This window comes from Serinus canaria, chromosome 14 (assembly GCF_022539315.1).
Source record: "Serinus canaria isolate serCan28SL12 chromosome 14, serCan2020, whole genome shotgun sequence".
Lineage (NCBI taxonomy): Eukaryota > Metazoa > Chordata > Aves > Passeriformes > Fringillidae > Serinus > Serinus canaria.
In genome coordinates, this window is record NC_066328.1 from 5,399,278 (window position 1) to 5,411,954 (window position 12,677).

A 12,677-nucleotide genomic window follows, 5' to 3' on the forward strand; every position below is an offset into this window, starting at 1 on the left:
AACAACCTTGCTGATAAAGTACACATGCTAATCGTGCCTGAGCATCACAGGCTGAGGCACAGAGGATTCAAGGACTTGCTCAGGGTCACACTTTGAGGATCAATAGAAGTCACTGTTGACTTCCCTCTCATTACCCAAGGCCAGTTCTTATATGCAACATCCTCCATTTGGATTTTAAATACAGATGACTGATGCCTTCTTTCTATTCCTGCTGGAAGGAATTCACGTGTCAAATCTGAGTGTAAAAATACCATATTTTGATACAAACATATGCCATAAAAGGAGATCATGCTAGTAGAGCTTGCAAATTCATAGCTCTTTAAGTCCTGAAGCATCTCAAAGAGGTCTTCCTGAGTATTTATGTGATTTTCACTTTACCACCTCTCAAGTGGAACATAACATTCCCTTAATAGCACACAGCAATACCAAGCATAGAAAGTGAAGAACCACATCCAAGGATAGGTCTGAAAATGAGGAGGGATTTAAACCCAGAAATAAGATAGTGCTTCACCAAAAAGCTTGATCTGGAATTCCAATTTATTTTCCCTGCTTACTGAAACTCTATTATGAAAATCTGATTTTCTGCATATGACAGAGCAGAGGATATCAGCCACAAAGTTCCAGACCAGGGAAGTGTCACATGTGCTGAAGGGTGGGGTCCACATACTCATACCTTGCTACCACAGCATCCTTCTGCATCATCAAATTGCAGTCACTCCTGGGTCAAACAGAAGGAAAAAAGGCTGCTTACAGTCTGGTTTGCTGAAAACAGTCCCATAATATATAACTTCCCAACAGTTTTGTTTTTATTTATAAAGGGGCAGATGAGCATTATTATTATTGGAAATGGATGGAGCCATGGACTCAGGGAGTCCATAAACCATTGCTGGGGGAGTGTGCACCAGGGAAGAGCTGCTCTGTACTTGCCTCTCTGCTGAAGATGGTTGCCAGATTCCTGCAGGCTTTGCAGTGGGAACTTGGGGAATCCCTAAGTCAGAAGCATCCAGACCACTGTGATGCTGGTAATGAATCCATGAATTTCTTTAATCCCTTTATTTTGTTTCTCTTGTATTCCTGATGAGACCCCTGGCAGTTTCCATCTCCCCTGACTGCAGGAGCAGCCTTTCCCAGGGCAGCACTCCCAGTCCAAGGGGAGCTGTGGCTCCACAGTGCAGGGCACTGGGCATGGATGGGGCATCCAGGAGTGCTGGTGCCAGGCTCACTGCCCAGCTGCTGCCCCCTGTGCATGCCAGGGAATCCCAGCCCTGTCTGCTGGGTCGGGGTCAAGGGTATGGACACTGAAGTGATCGGAGGATCAGGGAAGGTGAGAGAGAACATCTGGAGGGAACACCTGGAGATGCAACTGCTCTGCAGCTGCCAGCCTTGCACAGAGCTCAAATCAAAGCTCTCAAATCTATTTGAGAAAGAGAACATGAGTTCAAAGCTGGTTCAGAAGCAGTGCAGAAACAGCCCCTGCTGTCAGTGACAGTGAGGAGCCATTTACTGTCAACTGTGTGACTTGCACCATGCAAAGCAAGGACACAGAGCAGAGGTGAGGCCCCATCACACCCAGGGCTGAGCCTCCTGTCAGGGCCTGAGGCTCTGCAGGAACAGCCTCTCTGCCATCCATGCCCTTCTCCCCCTCAGATGTCCTTTCCCCACACTTCTGCCTTCCTGGCCTTTCTGATGAGCAGCATCCTCTACAGATGGGCTGTAGGGGTGGAAGGGAGCTGCCTACAGACAGAGATCTTCCCCCTTGGAGCTTCATGTCACTATGATATTTTATGAAAAATCCCTTTGCCAGGATTTGTTCTCCTGGGAAGCTGGGAAGCTTCAGCTTCTCCACGTTTTGCTGCTTTGAAATGTGATTTGGAGAATAGTTTATCAAGCATGTGAATTGTTTTCATTTAATAGCCAACTACAGCCAGCTGTGTCAGACTCTCTGGTCAGTCACAGGTTTTTATTATTCATTCTTTTCTAGCCTTCTGTCTGTATCCTTTCTCTATAGTTTAGTATAGTTTTAGTATATAATTTCTCATAATTTCATATCATATCATACAATTTCATGCAATTTTCATATGAAATTCATATCAAGATGATAAAATTAGAATATATATACATTATATATGATATATAAATATATACACTAAATATAATAATTATATTTATATTATAAGAATATTATATTATATTATATTATATTATATTATATTATATTATATTCTATTATATTATATTATATTATATCTCTTATTATATTCTATTATATTATATTATATTATATTACTATTTATTATTATATCTCTATTATACTTCTCTTCTATTCTCTTATATCTTATTATTTCTCTTATCTTCTTATATTCATCTTATATTATATTATCTTATATTCTCTTATATTATATTATATAATATCTCAGCCTTCTGAGAACTTGGAGTCAAATTCTCATCTCTCACCTCGTCCTAGAAACCTCACAATACCACAGCTCCTCCTGCCATGGCTGCTGGTGGCATGCAAAGCCTTGGTGTGCTCCCTGCTCCAGAAGTGCAGCCCAGGGGGAGGAGGCACCATTGCTCCCTTCTCCCTCCCACACAGCCTTTGTGTAAATGGGAGTTTCTGTTCTGTTTTTTTAATCTGGTGTCCTCCTGTGAATGCCACTGGGAGTAGAAACTCAGGAAGCCAAGGTTTAAATATTTGGATGTTCAGATCCTGTTAATCAAGGCTGGAATTTCTTAATGAAGGAAAAAGAGCAGCACATTCATTTCATTTTCATTTCTGTGCAGAGAAGAGGGCTCCAGAAATTAAGTGATAATTTCATTAAATTATTATCCATAGAAATACACCCAGATTAGTGTGATAACTCAGTTAATGGCATCTGTAATTATTTGATTACACATGCTGAATTATGGATCTATGAATATTAAATATATTAGGCACTAATAAAAAGCCAAGGGATAATCTAACTGTCATGAATTCAGATAAAACAGTTGTAAAAAGCATATGTGCAGTATTAAGCCCCCCAAATGAAAACCAGCAGTACATCCCTTCCCAACTCTAACTCAATCTGATGCTTCTAGGCTATTCAGAGAAACATATTGCTTTTTAAAACAGAATAATTATCTTTTCCCCCAAATATTTGAACATCTGTGCACTGACACACACCTTCTCCTCCATCCTCAGCCCCAACATCCCTTGAACTGCCAGCTGTGGCACAACATGAGCCAAGACACTGAGTCTGCTCCACAGAAGAAAATGTTAATGCACATCCCATCTGTATTTTTACAATCTGTTTCCACTGATTCAGAGAGTAGGACCTGGCACACTGACCTCAAGTTGACAGAAATAAATACAAATGAAGCTTTTGAAAGGGATATATGATGATATATGATGGTTGCTCCCCCCAAAATGGAGAAAACATTATGTAGAAAATATGATGTGCCATGTGGACTGGAACAATTCAGTTTTGAAAAAAACTAACAGAACAGCAAAAGAGGTGGCAGCAGGAAAGCAGAACCTCAGAGGAAGACTAGGAAGAATTCCTGGGAAAAAGGGAAATGTATCAAATAGCTGATCTCATTGCTGTGCTCTGTGACAGCTGTTGGGTTTTGTGTACAGGAAAAGCCCAGACCTAAAAACACTTGATAAAATATCTAACAAGACCCATCTGCTGTCCCTGAAAACACATCACAGGTACCTTGCAGCCAGGTACCAAAAGTGCTCTGCACTCCTTGCAGAGGTACCAAAAGTGCTCTGCTCTGAGTGAGCAAGTTCAGTCTCTTCAAACCTGTGGCAGACTTGAGGCAGCACAGGAAACCAACCCAGTGCTCCAAACAATGATACAGCCCAGGAATTCCCAGCCTGAGCAGGTCCCACAGGCTCTTGTCCCCCTGGCACCCAGCACCCACCCACAGACAGCACCTTCTGCCTGGCTGAGGGTGCTTTATTCCAGATAAACCACCTGGATGGATGGCACCATCACCCCTGGGCTGGCAGGGCTCCAGCTGACACAGCCTGCTAAAGCCAGTGTGTGCCACTGGGGGCACAGGGAATTTAAAACAAATTTCAGCTGACTTTTAGAATGCCATATTTGTTCTACAAGTTGTACTGGGGTTATCGATGACTTTTCCTCACCATTTCAGCAGACATTTTTACCTCAGGGAAGGCCAATGTTTAAAAAACTCTCCTTCCCTTAGCTTATTCCATCTTCTTTCCTCCCAAAAGACAAGCTAAAGGTGAAGGAATTTGGCAGCTAATATTTCACCTGCAGAAGAGAAGAATGACTTAGAACACAGTATTTAGCAGCTGTTGCTTGATGAGTTTCCATTGATTCAGGTCTGCTCTGTCCCTGTAATTAATGTGTCTCAGCAGCTCCACACTGCATGAGGCCAATGACCAGCTTGAGGAACCAATCTGACTAAAAACCAGTACTCTACAAACACAGTAAGATGAAAAAAATGCCTTAATCTCATCTGTTTTGACATGTGATGGACAATTGGGAATGCTGACATAGAAGAAATGGAGGGAAACTTCTGGCTGAGAACCTTTTGGTGAGTGCCTGTACTTTGTCCCTGTTTGGCTGACTCTGCCCACAATGAAATGGGGTGAGCTGGAGCACCAAAAGTAGGCAGAGATGACCCAAAATGCTTTGATCTGCAAGGCCAGAACAAGAACTTCAGATATGGAGTAAAAGGCAAAGAGAATATAAGGAAAAAAAGAAGTTTTTAGAGAAAGCATACCCCATTTCCATATTTATTGGGTTTGTTTCTGTCTTTTCCCAGGAGTAAAATACAGGAAGAGTTACAGAACATTTGTTGACAACAACTGACTATAGCAATGGGGGGAGAAAAATGTGCTTTGGAGTAAGTGCTTCAGCATCCTCATAAATCTGCACTGGAGTAGACTCTGGCCATTGTATTTCTGAGGCTGTTACAACAGAGCACAGCGTGGCGGTTGCTCTCACCATGGCAACCCAGAAAACTGCCCCATCACAGAAGGTTTGCACTCTGCAGCACCCATCTCTCCCTGCCCCTGCTTCTCAAAGGAGCCTGATGCATTCAGGACTTGAAGTAGCACTTGAAGCCCAAGCCCCAGCTCCAGTGGCACTTAAAGTCTCCTGCACTCCATCCAACAGCAGCCACTGGGAACAGGAGTGGCAGCTCTCTCATCTGCAGAGAGCTATTGAAAAATGGGGTCAAACCTGGGAAAGAGTATTTTCAATTTCTTCAATACATAGCAACGTTTTGGGGCCCAGCACTCACTCTTTGTGGAGAGTATTGGAGAGGCTTAATGACCTGAGCTGAGGTTTTGGTTGGGTTCCTCACATCATTGCCCTCTACCACTGCACCACTACCCCACTATGAAGAAGGGGGCTCAGGTCATGGCCTGAGCCCTGGGGGAACTGATTTTAGACTGCTCTGGGGGAGCTGGTGCTGGGGCTCCTGCCACCTCCTGCCACCCCTGCCACAGCCCTGCCACCCCTGCTGTCCTGGCTGAGGCTTCTGGCAAATGCCAGCCAGGCAGCCAGAGGTGATAATGTCACATTACATCTACAAACCAGAATTTGTCTGTTAAACTTTGTGTTCTTAAGTATTTCCATTCTGTTTCATTTGAAACATTTTATTAACACCTCATGGCAAAAACCTTATGCAGTCTGCCTGGTGAGACAAGGTATTTCATTAAGCACTTCTGGAGTCAGTAGGCCATCACCCTCTTTTTCCCTCAGCTAGAAAACCAGCCACTGCAGAAGAGAAATCACATGCATTATCCACTGAGATTGAATGACTCCACTACTTTCCCCAGCTCACGTTCTGCTTGCTCAGGACAAATTGTTAAGAAGATTTTCAAGAACTGACACTATGGGGGTCCCTGAAGTGCAGGCATTATTCCATGCTTTTGATGGAATAGAAGTGTATTATCTCCTCTATATAGGTGGAGAATTGAGCAGAGAAGCTAGAGGACCCATTTTGGGAAGTTTTATGCATCCTACTCCCACACAAACTAAATGAAGTCTTCCCTGGCCAGGGTCCCAAGAGATTACTGATATTCCAACTGCTCTTGAAGCCTCCAATAGCTGAGCTGCAGGACTGCAAATAATATATTTAGCACTTGAAATTCTTTAAACTTGAGCAGTCAGTCATTACACACATAACAACATGGGAGTAGGTGGTTTGGATTTTTCCTATTCAATTGATTAGAAGAGTGTGGGGAGAGATGCACTCTTTGAAAGAAATAATTTGGTGAAGAACTGAAAGGGCATTGAAGTTGGCATCCAAAATCCCATGTCTAACCTCTGTTCATAATACTGCCCACAACTGTGCACAATATATCCGCTTGCTCTTTTAAAGAAAACCTTCATATTCATTTGTCCTTGAGCAAGCAAAATGTTCAGTAGCTTCAGTGGGGGTTCTGCTGAGCCTCAGAGGGTGGCTCAGGGAACTGGCTGTCACAGCTTACTCAGCCATCTAATCCTGCTCAGATCACTCCCTACAGAGCTCCAGGGCTGCAAGTGAATCAGAGCCTGCAGCACTCCTGTTATTGTGTGTCCAGGCCAGTGTGGAAGAGGTTTTACAGCAACTTCTCAGAGCTAGAAAGAAGTTTGATAAGAGGATCCATGTTTACCCCTGAAAGAATTTCCTACCAAGATTGTTGACATAGAAGCCAAGAAGGGCAGAAGGATAAATAAGAGAAACCTGCAACTTTCTATCCCAATAAGCACTTTCTTTATCTCTTCTGACCAATGAGTAAAGTGTGAACTCATGAGCTTTGTAAGAATGTATAAAAAGCAGGCATGCTATAACAAAAAACAGGTTTTGAAGCCTTCTGAAAATGGAGTGTGTTGTTTTGGATTGTCTCTGTCTCAACTACGACAGGCCAGTGTGAGTTAGCTAGGCTGAGGCAGGCTCTGCTCTAGCACTGGTGTGGGTAACACATTTGCAACAATATCAGGTATGAGAAGATGCTGCTCTCCAAAGCCAACTCCAGCAGCACAAAATGAGTGTTTGCACCACTGCACCCAGCAAAGCAAGTAATAAACTCGTGCTCTGCCTATGACCCCATTTCTTGGTTTCAGAAGTGGCGGCTGTGTGGGGGTGTGCTGGCAGCTCAGAGAGAAAGCCATTGGATGGAGACTTCCTGCCTACAAACAAACACAGACAAACAAACAAACCCACCTCAGCACAGGGTTAGCTTTAGAAACACTCTTGCAATCTGCAATTCCAAAACACTCTGCAAAGGGTGACACAGCAAACTATGTCTTCTTTGAGTCTGTGATGCTCTGAAAAAATAGAGCAACTCAATGTTGCAGTGACTCAGAACTGCCTTTGGGAGCATGCAGGCAACCTGCTGGAGACCTCTGGCATCCTGCTCCTCCTTCAACTGACACATGACAGAAAGTGCTGAAACACCTGCCAGCTGCAGTAATTTGCACAGTGCCAGCTATCCCAACATCCCACCACGAGTTCACATGCAGAGATTCTGCTTTGTCATGGTTTTGGACTGGGCACAATGTCTCCAAAAAAAACCCACTTCCTTTCAAACCAGGACACTCTTTCATTAAAGTTTTTTAAAACCCCCTGGTTTTCTGTCTCACAAAGGTACTGGAGCAAATAATCTACTCTACTAGCAAAGGAAAAACTTAGATGACCTCTACATTGTTTTTTTCCCCAAGACTTTTTTTTTCCAAACCAAATATGTAGTGAGGTACTACCCAGTAAAACTGAAAACTGTGTCTCCTACACTTTTTGGTAGAGTTTGCACTCACGGAGAAATGAACTGTATCTCATAGGAGTCATGTGGTCTTTCCTGCAAAAGGAGAGTCTTGCTCATTGTCTGATTGTTAAATGATTTTGATACCAGAGCCCTGACATGAGGTTTGGAGAATCTTGTTCTCACAGAGTCAAACTGCTTTCCTTCTCAAATTGAGAACAGATTTTGAGCAAAGTCCCTGAATCACTATTTTAGGCAAGACCAAATTGATCAAGCATTACAAGTTGCTTTTATGTGACACCATTTTGATCATGGTCTTAGAAGTGTTATTACTGAAGTGCTCCCAGGAAATTGCAGGAATGATGCAGATGCTGTTGATACATCTTTTATTTAAAGTTACCAACATTTTAAAACCCAAAGCAGCATACAACTAACATTTTTGCAGTGCCTACCAAGTTTTATTTTTTCAGAGCAAACCATTACCTAGGAACACATATTAGAAAAGAAATCCTTTAATCCTATTTCCTTTCTTTTCTACTTCCCTGACTCAAAACCTGGAGAACGTGAGGCTCTTGCAACCATAAGGAACCCTCATACTTTGATGCTCTTAACCTTTGTCAATTGGTTTCTGTTTCAGACTGATCAGGTGTTTGCACTAAGGGTGCTCTATCATCAAATTTTTCAGTTGGGGACAGCAGTAACAGCCAGCAGACATAAAAACCTCATCTGAGGCATATCAGGAGCAGCTTAGACTTTGCAGCTGAGTATCCACCTTCCCTGCTGACTTGCTTTTCTGGAGGACAGCATACTGAGTGTGGTCCCAAAGGACAAAATGGTGAAGAAAAATGAAAATATTGTCACTCAGATGTTTTTTCCTTTGATGAAATGAATACCAAGTGTCTTATTCAAGTGTCCAAGTTTGGCTGCAGCACTGTGAAAACATTCCCATGTCTATATTCAGCCATCTATACATTCAGATAATTTAAAATATTAGTGTTCACTTTCATAGATTGTATTATCAATAAACTTTTTTCTTCCTCCATTCCATATTTTCTTATTTAAAAAAAACTTTTTTCCCTTATTTATCATTAAATTCAACTCCCAGTAAGAGTCTGCAGAAGGGAATAAAATAAGTCTTCAGAGCCTTCTACAATTAGCATATTCTCATCATGCTCCAGTAATTATCTCCCTTGATACTTCACTTGGGATGCCACACTGCTCTCATCACTACAGCATTCCCATGGGGGAAATTAAGAGGCAAAACACTAAGATTACTCAGATTCTACATTTGCCATGTGCACATCAGTGCCCTCACGGTCTTTGTGCATCTGACTCTCCTGCAAATCCCTCACCAGCAACCAAAACCAGCACAGTTGTGCTTGTGCCAGGCCTCTGACAGCGGGTCAAAAGCACAAAACTTTTTCTTTATTTCTGGGGAGAAAATCTTTAGTGAATCAGTGCTGCTCAGAGCTACTTAGGAGGTGTCAGGGAGAAGAGTGTTTGGGTGTGTTAAAGGGTTTTGAGCACAGTGCTTTTGTTTGTTTTTCTTCTCTCCTTTGCTGCCTCCTCCACAAATAACCTCAAAAAATCAATCAATATTTGTGGATGCTATGGGACAGGGAGAGAGAAACGGCAAGCGTTTCTCACAGTGGCTTGTGAGAAATTTTGGAGAGCTGGAAAGATATGATAACTTATTGACTATAAACAATTTGCAGGTGCTGTTTTTCTGCTTTATTTTTCTGTTCCTCTCAAAGACAGTGTGTGAGAATGTTTCTGTTAGTTAGCCAATAGAATAGAATCTATGGTACCACTCTATAAAAACCATACAGTTCTTTTAAACAAAGTCTTCTTCACCTTTGCTACGATCCTGCCTCTCGCTTGTTCTTGCCCCGACCCCGGCACACGAGTGACAAATATTGTCTTCATTCTCCATTTACTTCTCCTTCTCTACCTGCAGGACTCATTGGGTACTTTATTCTTCTAGTCCCTTGGCTCCGTTCCCAAGGCCCTAACACCCTTTTTATCTTCAGGTGGCATAAAGAAGTCTGTAGATCAAGTTAAATTTCTTTATTCTACCAAAAAATGACATTTTTCTAATTTCAAAATTCAGTATGCCTATGTTCTCAGTTAAGTCTTTCTCTGTTACTATCCCAGAGATCACCAATGGCCACTTCACAAAACTACATGAACAATTGATACAACAACTCCAACATTATCCACCCCACCTGGTGTAAGGTGTGAAAAGAAAACAACACTTAGAAGCCCAGCACTTTCTATCAGCTGTAGCTACTCCTGAGAACACTGTGCAGCCAGGTTTGTTTAAATTAAAGCAGGAAATTTTGGTGCTAAGCTTTTACCCAGGATTGCCCAGAGATGCATTACCACTCCCTGTTTGATTTGCACTGAATGGGCATCAGGCATAGCCAAATTTCAGGACAGTCTGCCTGATAAATCACAACTGACACTACATTGTATTGCAGGAATGAACTGTTTATTTCACAGCTGCCAACATTATGCAACTCTTTAGAAATAGTCAGAAAACCAGATGTGTGGTACACAAAGTACAAAAAGCCATGTCTCCTCCTCTTCCATCAAGCTCCCTGCCCTAACTTCTGATCTCAGAGAGCATCTGCAAAGCCCATGAAAGCTGACAGGAAATTCTGCTCTTTCTGATGAGGGAGATGAATTTCAGCACTTGATTTATTGGAAAATACTAGAGCACAATCCCATCACACATTCTTGTGTGATGCTTTACAATATTTCAGCAATGTAAGAGTATAAGTGTAGTATTCACATGCCCTCTGAACAAAGAGAAGCTGTGAGACAAGCAGAGAAGAAGGAAAACACAATTCTTATATCTCTTGCTGTGCCTGTGTTGTGCTAAAGTAAAATGCAATATAGAGATTGTTTACCCAGAGTGAGGATGTTTTGTTCCCTTGGCCTATCAGGGCCAGGTGTGTGTGTGTGGGTCTGTCACAGGACAGTCACGAGAGAATCCGAGATGAGAGGAGTTCTGTGCAGAGGCGAGCAAGAGTGAGTGCATAGCAGATTCAGTTTGGATGAAATGTACATACTATAGTATAATAAAGTCATTAATTAGCCTTCTGATGATGGAGTTAGATGCATCATTCTCTCTCCCCTTCATCGGAGTCATCTTTGATTTACAATATATAAGGAATGAATATTTCTGAGTTGTAGGTACCTTATAAGAAATCCTATTCAATAGAGAAGATCTTCTCTTGTGTTCTTTGCTTTTCTTAAACCAGTTGCACAGGAGAAAAATCCATGTTGCACCACAATATGTTCTTAGTGCCCTTCTGAGCCATGGATGATTTACAAAACCAGTTTGGCTGAAGTTCATCCATCTTAAACAAGAATTGGACAGAGCCTTACCTAGAAAGGAAGGGAATATCCATGCCTTTGTGTTTCTGCATTAGTGTCACATATTTGAGATACTTATATTAAAAGCCATTGCCACAATTTCAGTTTAAGGAGTCTTGCACAAAGTTATGGGTGCTCTTACCCCTTCTTCCTACATGAAGTGCCAAGGCATAACCCACAAGTAGGAGGCCCTTTGTAATTAGTCTTAATGGTTTAGGAAATACAATAGCTGCAGATTTTCAGTTGTTCTCAGAGATAAAAAACCCCAACCCATCAGCTCCAACTACACCCTCATACCACTTCTTTCCCCACTATATATGATTTAGGCTTGAATTCTTGAATGTTTTATGAAGTTGCATGAACATCCAAGTTCAAAAAGGGAACAAGCGTGGACTGGATAAAGCAGCCTGTCGGAGGAGGGAATAGCCCATGGAGCTGGTGAGTGCTTCTCCCATGGGCTGGGACGGGCACAGCACGCTCCCCTGCCCTGGGCTGGGCACAGCACGCTCCCCTGGGCTGGGCATAGCAGGCTGCCCTGGACTGGGATGGGCACAGCACGCTCCCCTGGGCTGGGATGGGCACAGCAGGCTGCCCTGTCCTGGGCTGGGATGGGCACAGCAGGCTGCCCTGTCCTGGGCTGGGATGGGCACAGCACGCTCCCCTGCCCTGGACTGGGATGGGCACAGCACGCTCCCCTGCCCTGGGCTTGGATGGGCACAGCAGGCTGCCCTGGGCTGGGACGGGCACAGCAGGCTGCCCTGGGCTGGGACGGGCACAGCAGGCTGCCCTGGGCTGGGACGGGCACAGCAGGCTGCCCTGGGCTGGGCACAGCAGGCTGTCCTGGGCTGGGATGGGCACAGCAGGCTGCCCTGGGATGGGCACAGCAGGCTGTCCTGGGCTGGGATGGGCACAGCAGGCTGCCCTGGGATGGGCACAGCAGGCTGTCCTGGGCTGGGATGGGCACAGCAGGCTGCCGATGCGTGTCCGTGCTCGGTTTAGCGATGTGGGGGCAGATCCGGAGCCGGCTGCCCGAGGGCAGCGCTGCCAGCTTAGGCTGGGACAGCGGGTGCAACCCCCGGAGTGCAGGCAGCTGTGCCCGGGCCCCACTCCGCAGCACGGGGACATTCGCTGCGGCTGGAAGCGCGGCTGCAGCAGCTGGGAAGTGCATTTCCATTTGCACTTCCTAGTGACGGGATCGCGGGGTAAACGAGTGTTTTTAAACGTGCGCAAAGCAGCTGTGACTTCAGTCCGCTTGTTGAGATTGTGCCTGCTACAGCGCAGAATCAAGAACTGGTAAATAATGTGTAAAACAGGCAGAAAAGTGATACCGTGGGTCTAAACTCTCGGGGAAAACCCCTCAGCCCTTTCTGCCGGACGCTGGCCCCAAGCCCGGCCGTGTCACACGGCTCGGCCCTCGGGCCCTGCGCGGCCGCCATCTTCCCCCGGGGCCGTGAAGAGAGCCGCCTACCGGGCGGGCTCTGCCCCTCAGCGGAGCCGTGGCGGCCGCTGCCACCTCCCGGTTCGGCCGCGGACAGCGCCTGCCGGGGCCGCCCGAGGCCGGGAGCGCCTCGCCCGCTCGGGGCGGCCCCGGGGC